Consider the following 14,106-nt stretch of genomic DNA (forward strand, 5'->3'; position numbering starts at 1 on the left):
TTCAAGTTCCAAGTACAGGATATGCTAACTTTGAGTAGTTTTTCTGGCCAGCACAAGGGAAAGAAGGAGGGAGATTGACTACTCTGGTTTTACTACTGTAATTTTGCCAAGCATAGCTCAAAAGTTTGGATAACATTCTCACATAATTTCCTAAGACTCAATACAGTTAGCACTTACTTGTTCAACTAGCAACCAGTACTTACCTGCATGCTTATAGTACCTGGCACTAAGTGAACTATGGTAAATAGGACATGACCCTTCCCTTGAGGAAGCTGATGTTTTAGAAGGGGAGATGAATAAGTATGTAACAGAAATGGCACCTTTACTCCCTTTGGCCAAAAGAGAGATAGATCAAGTAGCCAAGTTTCGTTTGAGAATAAGGGAATGGTGGGTCATTGCCCAGATAGTGTGGATTTTCCCTTTAAACTGTGGAGAATTGGGCCCAGGTGCCTTTCACCCCAGGAAGTTTACAGGCTAAAAGTTTGAGTACGAGTAACAGCTGCAACCGGAGAAGGCAATGGCACCCCACTCCAGTACTCTTGCCTGGAAAATCCCATGGACGGAGGAGCCCAGTAGGCTGCAGTCTATGAGGTCGCTAGGGGTCGGACACGACTGAGCGGCTTTACTTTCACTTTTCCCTTTCATGCATTGGAGAAGGAAATGGCAGCCCACTCCAGTATTCTTGCCTGGAGAATCCCAGGGACGGGGGAGCCCGGTGGGCTGCCGTCTATGGGGTCGCACAGAGTCGGACACGACTGAAGCGACTTAGCAGCAGCAGCAGCATAAGACAGGTATCTTATCATCGTGTTCCCAGAGAGCTGGAGGGTTCAAAACCAAGGTAATTCTTTGTGTTAAAAAGTTCAGTAAGATATTTTATCTAACCCAATATGTCCAAAATATTATGATTTTAACATATGATTAATATACATTATTCGTGAGGTATTTTGCATTTTTTTTTCCATTCTGAGTCTTTGAAATCCAATGTGCATTTTACCCACAACTAAGCCCCAGCCAGCCACGTTTCAAGGGCTCAGTAGTCATACGTGGTCAGCGGCTACCACACTGAGCAGTGCAGTTCTCAATCACTAGGAATTTACAGAAAAAAATGTTTTGTAATTCAGAAGAAACACTACCTATTTTAGGCCACAGCAGAACAACTTCAGAAGGAGAGAAACACCTTCCATGGGAGGCTGTGACAAAGGAAACTGATCTGTTTTCCTCAGGAGAGAGTTATGTTTGAAGTGAGACCTGGCAGATGGAAAGTGTGTGCATGCGTGCTAAGTCACTTCAGTCACGTCCGACTCTTCGCTGGAGTGAGCTGCCATGCCGGCCTCCAGGGAATCTTCTGGACCCAGGGATTGTACCCGCGTCCCTTGTGTCTCCTATATTGGCAGGTGGGTTCTTTACCACTAGCACCACCTGGGAAGCTCGGCAGATGGATAGGCATGAGGTAATCAGGTAAAGAAGAGCGAGGACCTGTGGGTTAAAGTCCCACCAAGGGAGCTAGTGTCCACATGCAGACTCCAAGGCCAGAGGGGCTGAAGGTGAGATGGGAGGAGGAAGAGGACTGTGCAGAGAAGGCTCCTGAGGAAGTGGGGAGAACAGGAGAACCCCAATTCCCTGTGAAGCTGACCGTGGTGGAGGTTGGCAGCAGGCCATGAACTAGGGGGCGCTCTTGTCCCTAACGTCTGAAGGAGGCCGAGAAGAAGACAGGGTTGGGCAGAGGGAGATGCAGGCCTTGCCATCTCCATGGGGACCTCTGAGGCTCCTTCGGAGAGGAACCCAGGTCTTTCTGCCTCGGGCCTGTCACCAGAAATGGGCTCCCCAGGAAGGGGGCCTACCTTGGGCCAGCATTCACCTCAGCAGAGGACATTCTTTGACTTCAGTTTCTTTGCACAAGAGTCGAGGTCTTCTGCTGAGAGAGAAAAGGAGGAATGGTTGGAGTGGGAGGCACCATCAGAGATCTGAGGAGAATAAAGGATTTCTGAAACAATCCTTGAGAAGACTGGAAGGGATTTGATCAGGGGCACCCAGTGGAACTGCCGGGCAGCTTCAAGGACTTGTTTTAGGTTGGCAGGTGTGAGTTCAGGCCCTTGGGCTAGGTGGGTCATGGTCGTGATCTTTTGGGTTCACCCAGCCCCGCCCACCCCCTGGGCTGAGTGCGTGGCCACAGGCAGGGCTCTGCACCAAGACGTGGTGATGTGAGTCCACCCTGCCCAGCACCGGAGCAGGGTGATCAGGTGCAGCAGCAGAGAAAGACCACAGCATGTCCATCTGCCAAATGGGTGCAGCTGAAGGACCGAGGGGCAAGGGAGTGTGGAATGCTATCAAGAAAGGTGGCTCATGAACTAGGCAGGATGACGTCCGCTGGAAGTCACTTTGCCTCTTCTGAGTCCCCACTGCCCCTCCCTGGTGGTTGTCATTATTTCTGTTTTTTGTTGTAGCTATTTATGTATGCTTTAATCCCTCTCCTGTATTTGCAGCCCTCTGAAGGGTTCCAGCTCCCACCGAGCCCTCAACAAATATTTTCTAACTGTTCTAGAGTAGCGGTCCCCAACCTTTTTGGGACCGGTTTCATGGAAGACAATTTTTCCACAGACTGGGGAAGGGGAGGATGGTTTTGGGATGATTCAAGGGCATTACATTTCTTGTGCACTTTATTTCTATTATTATTACATCAGCTCCACCTCTGATCATCAGGCACTGGATCCCCAAGGTTGGGGACTCCCTGTTCTAGTGTTGTCTTCTGGTTTTATTTTGCCTCACCTAAACTGACTTCATTATAGGTTAGCCAAGTGTTTGTTAGTGGGTGAGGAGGGGAGCCTGGATCCACAGCGCAGGTTCCTCATTCATTCATTCACTCAACAGATGTTAAACCATAACCATGAACTAGTAGGAACAGATTGGACCTGGTTCCAATCTTTCGGGATTTAATGTTTAGTGGGGAGAGAGACACACTAAGCAAATAACCACCTAAAGAGTATATGACCACAAACCATGATGAACATTCTGAGGGAAAGGAATGCAGTTTTTATGAATGTCTCTAATGAAGGGATCTGACTAGATGGGTGGTCAGGCAGAGAAGATTTCCCCAGGGAAATGAGGTTTGAGCAGAATCTCTCCTGAGAGAAATAGGGAGATAAAATATAAGAATATGAACAGAATGAGGCTAAAATTATTTATTGGCTGGCATTTGCTATACAGGCTCTATGTTGAACACACCTCCAGTCTGCACTCCCCCTCAGCAGGCAGGCTCCCGCGGCTTCTATTGCATCCACTGAAACACTGCATTCTAAGATCAGAGGCCACAACTACAGGATGTTTAGGGTGCATGCCTGAACGTGACCTCAGCATCTTTCAAAGTTTCAGGAGGGCATCTGGTTAGGGAGTGTTGGAAGAAGGAATGCCATCTCCCAGGAAAGCTCTTTGACTTTCCTGGTTCTCAGTTACCAACTCTAGCTGCTTCTGGCAGAACTTTCCTTCCCAACAAGTACAGTTGGTCACTATATATTGAATTTAGAAAAATCAAGCCCAACATATACTATTAGGGCCTTATCAGTTATTTTAATTGTCAACATACTGTGTTTACTATTATCATTAAGTCCCATAGAACTCTAGAGTTTATTGAAATAGTGTTTTTTTTCAAATGACTTGAAAGACAAAAAAAGTTACTGGATAAATTCTTTTGTTAAAAACAATGTAAAAAATTAAAAAAACAACAACAAATACCCAATGTAATAAGTGAAGGGTCTCATTGGATTATGTTTATGGATTTTTTTTTTTGGACAATTTCAACTTCTAGGTTGGTTGGTTTTTATCACCCACCTGGCTCTTGCCCATAATCTTGTCATTCCTGCTCAAGGAATATTGAAAACCACACCCCAGAGAGTGAATGGAAGCTGGTGACTACCAGGATTTCTTGAGTTTGTCCTACAGAACTACAGATAGGAAAATGGCTTATTAAAACTCCTCTGCTTATAAACCGCCTTCCCTGCTTAAGCTCATTTTCGTTCTGTTTTCTTTTTTTCCTCTCTTTAATTTTATGCCTTCCTAGCTTCACGCAGCCTAGTTCTTTTACAGGAATATGGAGTTAGCTCTTGTCCAGTGCCAACTGGCTAAGGCTGGTTGGGACCACTGACCCTAAAACTGGGCCTATGTAGGTGCCTGATGAATGGCCTTTTGACATCAGAGGATTGGGAAACTCCATCCTAAGATCCTGCTAAGTGCCTTCATTTTTGGATGTGCAGAAGTATGTAACCCAAATATACCCGTGCCTTTTCCCCTGCCTCCAATCACTTCTCCCCACACCTGAGACCTCCCTGCTTATCTCATAAATATCCCAGCTCCCTCAACTTCAGAGAGGTGAAGCTGAGACTTGTTCTTCCAGCTCTTCATTTGGCTGCCTTGTAATAAATTCTTTCTTGGCTGGGAAACTTGGCATCTCAGTCTTTGGTTTGCTGTGTATTGGCCAACGGACCTACTTTGGTAACAATATCAGCTCATTCAGGTCACTGTGTTAAGTATTTTGGATCACAGAAATTTGAAAGATCTTAGATCTCTCTCTCTAAAATGGGAGTTAATACACCATACTCTGTGTATTAATTTCTCATTGCTGCTGTAACAAGTATCACACATTTAGTCACTTAAAACAATGCAGATTTATTATCTTACAGTCTTGAAGTCAGGGTCAATGGGCTAAAGTCAAGGTGTCAGAAAGCTGACATTGCTTCTGGAGGCTCTAGGAGGAAATCTATTCCCTTGCATTTTCTAGCTCCAAGAGGCTGCCTGCTTTCCTTGGTGCACAGCCCCTTCTTCCATCTTCAAAACCAGGAGTGATTGGTAGAATCGTCCTCTTGTTACATCCCTCAGACATTCCTCTATCTGGACAAAATCTCCCTCTGTCTTCTTTGTGATTACATTGGGTCCATCTGGATAATCTAGGCTGATCTCCCCAGGTCAAAACCCTTAATTTGATGACATCTGCCAAGTCTGTTTCACCATGTAAGGTAACATGTTTATAGGTTCTGGGGATTTGCACATCGATGTATTGCAGGGGGTCATTATTCAGCCTCTCATATTAGGCTGCTATAACAGTGTGAACTGTTGCATTTGTAGCAAATATGTAGCCATGGACAAATTTTTAATAATGGAGTAAATATAATACATAAATCACACAATGCTCAGAAATTGTAATCAATGAAAAGAAGCTATCCAGATAGCCCCTTGTAAGATGAATTTTATCTTTAAAAATTTTGTTTGGACTTTATCTTAAATGCTCTTTTTTTCTATTACAGTATTTTAGTTCCTTTCTTAATCTTTTTTTTTTTTTTTAACAAGGTTGGGCACACTCTCCTTATTAGGAATCACTATTCATCAAGTTACACTGATGTAACCGGAAAGAAAAATCAGGTCAGCCTAACGTTTGAAGAATATGAAAGCCAAAATTCAAGATGTGGGAAAGAAACCTGGGTTGAAGCTTTTGGAAAATTTAATTTAAAATTTGAGGTCAATTTTCTCTCTAACAGAAGGCACCATTACCAGACATTTTCTTTCCATATTAAAGGAAATTTGCTTATAAGTATTCAATTATCTCCAAATATTTTAAAAATATACTCTTCTTTTTTTCATTATGAAAGAGAAAACTGTAGTCTTAGAAAAATCCTGGGAAGTGATAGTTAAGCCTCACCACCCACTCTTTAAAATCAGTGAATTGGTTTATTGTCTCCTCTCTCCAGCACTGAGGTGGTATCTCTCCCATCCTCCCTCCCATTAGTCTGATCTGCTTGGAAGATGGGGCTAAGCCTCCTAGTTAAGATCATCTGTTCATCTTTCCCGCCCAGCATGTGGTCCTCTGGCTCCACTCCTTCTTCCTTTGTTATATAAGGCAGGGTAACTGGAGAGGTTCTTCAGGCTGCAGAAGCTGTAACTGCAGAAGATTTTTTTTTTTTCTTTCTTTCATTAAAGGCAGAACTAAAACCGAGGTGAGTCGTTTAAAATGAGACACTTAGCATCTCTTGCCTGGTGGGGTGCCCAAGTTGTGTTTTATTTCACAGATGCCTAATTAACCCCTGTTTATCAAAGCCAGAGGATATCAGGTAAAATGCAGCTGCATGAAACCTATCCTTGGAGGGATCTATGTTGTGAAGTGTGGAATCAGTTGCTGAGGGACTACTTTTGTGGTCACCTTCAGACTTTAGCATCTTGGAAAAGTTGGCCCCAGATAGGGGTACTTTTCTTGATGAGGCTACAGGAATTGGAAATAGTTCACTGAAACCTTTGTGAGTTACTTACAAGATATAAAGGACTGTGGCGAAGTCCCAGTGGTATGAAGGGACGTGCTTCTGTGTTGTCCAAACTGGATATTCCTACAGTGATTTGTAAAAGCTGAATCACTAAGGGTGGCGGGTCCCTCTGATGAGTACGGGCCACCAGAGAGGCCAGCCCTGGCAGTGTGCACTGCCAATGGGCCGTGAAGCAGACACATCTCCAGGCTTTTGTTCCCTAAGCAGACCAGCTTGGGCAGGAAATTCATCTGAGACTGCTCTGAATTAGAAACTACAAACTTATGAATGGTCCGTCTGCTCACAGGCCAGAGCCGTTGAACCTCTTGAGTCCTTTAACATTTTTCTAATTGCATCAATGCATCCAAAAAAAAAAATTTTTTTTAATTTGGCCATTGATTTTAGAAGAAATAATTAAGGGGGATGAGCCAGATAAATGGTGGCTTTACCTAGTTCCTCCTTTAAATTGCTGGAGGAGTTTATAAAAGCTCACAAAATCTATTAGTCTAAAAATCCATTACAAATGGCATAAGAAAAGCAGGCAGCAATTGTTAAAAAATGACTGTAAACTAACTGGAAGGAAACTGATCTCTCTGAAGAGCCAGCACAGTACACAGTGTCCCACACCTCGCCTCCATCTCCCAGTCACTGGCATTAGAGCAATAAGAATCAGGGTCCAGCCCTGATTTCTGAACTTTTTCATTTGGTCCTCACAGCAAACTTCGTGGGTAGCTATTATGATTCCATTTTGTAGATGAGCAAACTGAGGATCAGAGAAATCTGACCTGCCCCAGATCACACAGAAAGAGGCAGACTTACTATAAAGTAAATGAAGCTTGAACTTCAGGGTCCCCACTTGCAAGGGCCCTGGGAGGGTGGTAGTCACATTGTTGTAGGGTCAGGACCCCAGTGGGGTGGGGTGGAAACAGATTGCAATAAGAGAGCATCTCTGCATAAAAGTTTTTGATAAATTGTCTAAAGAGATCTCAGAAGGCAAGATTGAAATCTCCAGAAATGTGTTGTGATTTCTTTCTTCATTCCAAAGAAATATTCAATTCTGCTCTCAATTATGTGTTCTTAAAGAGAAGCCCCCAAGCTTTGGGCCCCCTAAGACCTACATCTGCCTTTGAAGATAGGTGATGAAAAGTAGAACAATGTTTTGAACTTCTAATTCCAAAGCCTGTTCTATTTTCAGACCATGTAGAAACAGAAAAGTGTAAACAGAACATCAAGTTAAAAAAAAAAAAGCTGGATATGAGAACTGTAATTGTAATAATGTAAAACTTTTGTTCTTATCCAAGCCCCCATCTTTGGGCTTGGAGGGCCTGTGCTCTGGGTCCACAGCTCATCTTCCTCCACATCACATTCGTGTCTGCTCCCTCCCAGGACCCAGGAAGGTCAACACGCCAGTGGGTGGTTGATAAATGTCAGTTAGCTCGTATAAAGTAGTAAATGTAATTCATACTTTCATATTGGTTTACTGTTCACTTTCTAAAGGAGAAAGTGCATGATGTCACCAGGGAGACACACATAAATGAATGATAACATCTATACTTCCTGCAGTGGCTGAGCCCTGTAGATCTCGTGGGAACTTATTTGTGTGGTTTTGAGTCTTTTAATCAGTTTCTTCTGCTGTAACTCTTCACGATGTAGTGATAAAGGTTTGCTGATGGAGAAAGAGTGGGAAAGGGGATTATTTCCCTAGGCCATCATACAAATGAAGGAGATGGGGACATACAGGCAAACACACAACGGTACCAACTGATCTTCTGTAAAATGTCCATCGATATCACCCACCTCAAGCAGCTGCTACACATCTGAGAAATAACTCATCTCCCCTCGCCACACCTACCATGCTGCCTGCATTGGTGCTCACCTAAGCTCTGCTTTCTTTCTCCATGTGGGGGGCGGGCTGTCCTAGGAGCTGAACAGCCACCCTAGCTGGCTGCGCTTGCAGATCCTCCTTCTCTGCCCATCCTCTCTGGCTGCTGGATCACTGACTCCCTTGTTAACCCGATCGTTCTCATCATCCTACAACAATGTTGAAATATTTCCATGTCTGAGAAAACATGGCCCTCTACATCTTCCATTTCTTTGCAGAACTCCAATCTCTTGCTCTCCCTTTTATCTGACAAATTTTCACCTTGCCCCATTTGCTGTCCTAATCTTATCCTCCGGACCTCTTAGGGACACGTTGACAGAGCCTGAGCCAGTTCTTTCTCTTGGCCTCTGGAATCCTTCTGGTTTTTCTCCCTTCTTCCTGGCTGCTCCTTCTCGGATTCCTTTCCTGTCTCCTCCTTTGTCCAATTTCTAAATACTGGAGTTCCTAGGCCTCAGCCCAGGACCCCCTTCTCTTCTGTATATTTCCCCTCGTCTAGTTCATGGCTTTAAATAATATCTATAAGTAAATCAGAAAGTTGTCTCCAGCTTTCATTAAAAAAAATTTTTTTTACTATACAATTATAGAAAATGTGTGAAAATCAGAAAGTATGATCAAAAATAGGAAGATAAAATCAGCCATAAATTCAATATCCAGAAATAAAGAGTTAACATTGTGGTGTACATACTTTTTCTATGTGCATGTATATAAATGTATGTATAAATATATGTATATTTTATATAGCAAAGTAGAATCACATTATATATATTACTTGGAAACTTGCTATTTATATTTAAGAATGTTTTTGTGGATCGCCTTTGATGCCAAAAGATACAGGTCTCCAGCATTGTCTTCAGTAACTACACATTTGGGGTTTTTTTGTTTTTTTTTTATAGTGTGGCTATTTCCATGATCCAGGTAATCTGGAGTTGTTTCCAATTCTCTGCTGTTGTGCAGAAAGGTGGTGCTGCGGCTCCTTAGCAGCCGGGCCCGGGTCCTTCCTTGTGAATTGCAGTCCAGGCCGCTGGAAACTGCTGAGTCAGAGGCGCGCGCACGTGTGAATCATGAGTGCCGGTGCCTGGTGAGTCCCAGAGTTCGGACACCCGCTGACATCACCTGTTGGTCTTCGGGCCGCGGGGCGCAGGGGGACCAGACCCTCGCGCGGGGCAGGCCCCAGGGACCGGACGGCCGGTGGCGGCTGCAGAAAGGCCTGGGCGGGGCGGCCGGGGCCTTTATGCGCACCAGACACCAGATGGGACGCGAGGAGGGACGTGCGAGCAGGTCAGATGGCAGGCTTTCCACAGACCTGCTGCCGCTGCTGCTGCTGCTGCGTCGGGGACAGACATTTTGGCGGGAAGAGAAAATTCTTTTTAAAAAAAAGAACAAAAGTTTTCCCTGTGATGGGCCCTGTGGACAAATGTCTTTTTGACTCCGTGTGTGCTCGGGGGCGGGGTTGCCGCTCAGAACCCGGCTCTTTCCTTCTGAGATAAAAGCCTTGTGCGCTGTCAAATGTGGACCCACAAATGGGCCGGGTGGGGGGGTGTTCCATCTGGCCTTTCAGGGAGCGGAGCGATGTTTGCACTCGAGTGAGCACGGGTGGCCGCTGTTAGGAGGACTCAATGCACAGGATGTCAAACAAGGGGCGGGGTTGTGCGGGATCCAGGGGGTGTGCAGCTGCAGAGAAAAAAGATGGTGATGAGGAGGGAGGAACACGGGACCCCCAAGGCGGATCCCCCGATTTACATCTTAGCCCAGTGTTCCTGAAAAGATGGGGCAGGGTGTGTGTGTGTGTGTGTGTGTGTATATGAGATGAGGGGCAGGTGGTGGGAGATGGAAGGGAGACTTCTTCCTCTTCTATAGCCACAGGCCCCAGGGCCTCCACCACCTGGGTGCCCCTTTCTAACTAGAATAAATGTGACTTACTCAGGCCTGAGTCTTGAGTACTGTTTAGGTGAAGTGGCAAAGGCCCCGTTGTTTGGGTCTGAACGGAGCGCTGAGATCTAGCACACCACTGTCCTGAGTCAGTAGACAAGGGGGGAGGGACGCTGCATGAAGACCCCTGTCTGTCTTCTGAACATCAGCTCCATGGCTTCGCCCTCTCCAGGTCTAAGTGTCCCTGCAGAGGCTCCTGTTGTGCCCACAGTGGTGTCCAGCACGCCCGCACACCTATCACTTAAGCAGAGAGCTGTGTCTGCAGCCCAGATGTGCTGGGAAAGGCCTAGGGGGAGGATGAAAGGACAGGTAGACCAGGTGAGGGCCGGACAAGTCCCTGCTGGTGGGGGGGGGGACGGAAGAGGGGGCCAAGAGAGGACGCACATGGGGGCTCCCAAAGCCCCTTCCCACACTTTGCCCAGGGCGAGCCCACCTTCCCACCTAACCCTGCATTTCTCAGAAATAATCCTTATCCACTCTGAGCACTTCATGGGGAGGGACTGCACCCCCCACATACAGTGATTCTCCACAAGGATGCAGATGACAGAGAATCCCTCCTTCTCACCTCCTCCAGGAAGCCACCAAGCGTGTCTCACTGAGTTCCCACCGCGGAAGTGACTTCACACCAATCTCTGTGTACTTTGGCCTCGGCCAAGCAGAGTCAGTTCCGTTTTCTTAGTTTAAAATTGTCTTCTAGACAGTTTAAAAATTCCATTACATTTCTGTTTTTCTGAGTGAAAACAGGCTCTCAGAACACTTACTGGACTGGGGATTCGGTTGCGGGGTCGAGATGTCCAAGCTGCTTCTGGCGTCTGCTGCCACCCCTGTGCCTCGTGGGAGGCCCCTCCTGTGGTCCAGAATGAGGCTGGAGCTGGCCGTTCCTGCACACAAAACAGCCTTGTGGACATGGTTCACAGACAAGCCCTTGCTTCCAACAAGGGTGGGAGAATGTGAGGGATCCCTGGAGTAGGAAGTGACAACCCACTGCAGTATTCTTGCCTGGAAAATCCCATGGACAGAGGAGCCTGGCATGCTGCAGTCCATGGAGTTGCAAAGAGTCTGACATGACTGAGCACTCTAGCTCTTACATTTGATATAAAAGTTTCTCCTCTGGCTTAGCCGAGAGCAGTTGGACAGGTCATTCAGCCTTCCCACTAAGTAAGGGGATTGGCAAAATGGTCTCCAGTTCCATCCAGTCCCCAAGTTTTGTGATGCTGTTAGGAGAAAGAAGAAACAGCTGGCTTAGAGGAACCAGGTTCACAGAAAAAAAAAAAAACCTGAACATTTCTTCTTAGAATAACAAGTACCCAGAAACAAGTACAGGTGAAAGAAGATTGCTGTCAAATGGGGCTTCTTATCTGATCAGCCTCTCCTTTCTGATGGTAAACATGTCCAGTGATAATCATCCTAACCCCAGACTTTGATAAATAGGTGGTTTTAACACTTGTCATCAGAGCACACCCATGCTCCATGCCGGTCTTCCTGGGCACCGGGGCTGGTGCCACTTCCCGAGCCACAGGCCAGGCCTCCAAGGGCTGGAGTCTCATCCAGCCCCAGGTAACTTTGAGATGCTGAGCATCTGCTAACTGCGTGGTTGGCAGGAAGGCGAAGGTGGTGCTGCTGTGGGGAGATGGAAAGACAGGAAAGAAGAGGATGATAACTCTGTCTTCAGCTGGGAATTTGGGAAGCAATAGGAGTGTCTTATAAATTCTTCCTCCCTCCCTCCCCAGAAAAGAATGCCTAGCATATAAAACACAGATAGGGTCATGTCATTGCTCTTCTCAAAAATTCTTGTTTGGCTCCCTACTGCCCACATTTGGGCATTTGGGGCCATTTATGACTAACTCCAGGGGCTTCCCAGGTGGCTCAGTGGTAAAGAATCCACTCGCCAATGCAGGAGACGCAAGAGACATGTGTTCAATCCCTGGGTTGAGAAGATGCCCTGGAGCAGGAAATGGCAACCCACTCCAGTATTCTTGCCTGGAAAATTCCATGGACGGAGGAGCCTGGTGGCGTGCGGTCCATGGGGTTGCAAAGAGTCGGACATAACTGAGTGACTGAGCACTGCTTAGCAAGCAGCACGACTAACCCCAAGCCTTCTTTCCAGCTTTCTCTCCGACACTCATCCTCAGAGAAACTCTTCATCTTCCCACCGCCTTACTTTTTCTGGACTAGATACTCTTTCTCAAAAGCTCTAATCCCAGGGGTTTCTCTGGTGGTCCAGTGGTGAAGACTTCACCTTCCAATGCAGGGGGTGCAGGTTAGATTCCTGGTCAGGGAGCTAGGACCCCACATGCCTCACCCCAAAACATAAAAGCAAAAGCAATATTGTAACTAATTCATTAAAAAGTGAATTTGTCCACATAAAAAAAATCATCAGAATCTTAAAAAAAAAAAAGCTCTAACCCCAGATCTACCTCTTGAAATTATCATCATTCAAGGCCCAACTGGTTTCGCTTCCTCCTTCTTGAAGCCTTCCTTGATTTCCTGAGCTGGAACTTCTCCACCTCTCCCCAACACTCCCACTTATCTGAGCAGTCATAGTCTTCAGTTTATATCTCTGTTTTGGTACAACTTGTTTTCTATCTATTCTTCTAATTATTTCTACATCTTTGACCACACCAATGGTCTGTGAAGTCTGTGAGTCTGTTTCTGTTATGTAAAATAAGTTTTGTAAATAAGTTCATTTGTATCATTTTTTAAAGATTCCACATATAAATAACATCATATATTCATCTTTCTGTATCTGACTTTCTTCACTTAGTATGATAATTATGTATTAGCTCTTGCTATTTAGCTCATCTTCAAAATCGTTCTGATTTTCAATGCCAACATTGGTGGCAGAAAGTTTTAAATCCAGAATTGATAAAGGGTCCCTGGACTAAAGAAGAAGATCAGAGGGTAACATGTTCATATTCTTTATTTTCACTGTGTAGATGGACTTGCTTTTTTTCTCACTAATACATTGGTTTTTTGTCACATAAATACATGCTTAAATCACCTGGATTTGTTCTCTGAGTACTGCTTGCACTAGAATTGAAAATTGAGTATTTTGAGATGTAGTTTTTTCAGAATTGAATCAAACCAAATGTACTATAATATAGCCTTTGCTGTCTGAAAGTTTGGTTTGTAGAATAAAAAATACTGTCAGCTTAGTCACCTTTTTAGAACTTAGGTTAGCAACATTTAGGGCATAGTTTCTTGCTGAAAATTCAGTTAGCATTTTAAAAACAGAATTTAATTTTGTTCTTATTTTATCTGAAAATGTGAGGTATAAGGAAGTTATTCTTTAACTTTCCCTCTTAACCTAAAATGGGCTCCCATATAAGACAGATCGGAGAAGGCAATGGCACCCCACTCCAGTACTCTTGCCTGGAAAATCCCATGGACGGAGGAGCCTGGTAGGCTACAGTCCATGGGGTCGCTAAGAGTCGGACACGACTGAGCGACTTCACTTTCACTTTTCTCTTTCATGCACTGGAGAAGGAAATGGCAACCCACTCCAGTATTCTTGCCTGGAGAATCCCAGGGACAGCGGAGCCTGGTGGGCTGCCGTCTATGGGGTCGCACAGAGTCGGACACGACTGAAGCGACTTAGCAGCATGCCCTTAGTAGGTGCTGAGTAGATGTTTCTTGGACCACATATAAGATGAAACTGGCAAAAGGAAGTCCATGTGTTGGTGCTGATGTAGCAGTGCAGCAGGACAGCTGCCAGGCCAGGTGAGGCAAAGATCCAAGAGCAAATAGCCTCTGACCACCTCAAAGCACACAGGCTCTATTTTCCAGAACAGAATCTGCTGGCAGCTTGCCAGCCGTTTCTGCCTCCCAGGGAGGACCGATTTCCACCCCCCCTTTTCCTTTCTTCTTTGAGCCCCAGGCACCTGCATCCCTCTCATATAGAATAAAGGAAGAATTGGAAATAAAAGACATGCTTGAAGAAAAGAAGTACTAATTTTGAAAGATTATGTTGCGGTTAGATTAATGTTACAGTCCCAGGAGTTTAGTTTTGATCGC

At 45.4% G+C, this 14,106-nt stretch overlaps 2 long non-coding RNA genes across 2 annotated transcripts; one reads left to right on the forward strand and one right to left on the reverse strand.

The window, feature by feature from the left end:
* The first annotated feature begins 650 nt into the window (after positions 1 to 650).
* LOC145510975 (uncharacterized) lies at positions 651 to 10,090 on the forward strand. The gene is made up of 4 exons (XR_014057313.1): positions 651 to 838; positions 1,224 to 1,394; positions 5,338 to 5,409; positions 9,057 to 10,090. It is a non-coding gene; the product is annotated as an uncharacterized LOC145510975 (long non-coding RNA).
* Positions 9,035 to 11,336, reverse strand: LOC145510974 (uncharacterized). The gene is made up of 4 exons (XR_014057312.1): positions 11,181 to 11,336; positions 10,658 to 10,973; positions 10,084 to 10,378; positions 9,035 to 9,834 (listed from the first exon to the last, which is right to left on the reverse strand). It is a non-coding gene; the product is annotated as an uncharacterized LOC145510974 (long non-coding RNA).
* Between the last annotated feature and the right edge of the window lie 2,770 nt (positions 11,337 to 14,106).

Source organism: Giraffa tippelskirchi, chromosome 6 (genome assembly GCF_054371585.1).
Source record: "Giraffa tippelskirchi isolate mGirTip1 chromosome 6, T2T-mGirTip1v1.2.pri, whole genome shotgun sequence".
Lineage (NCBI taxonomy): Eukaryota > Metazoa > Chordata > Mammalia > Artiodactyla > Giraffidae > Giraffa > Giraffa tippelskirchi.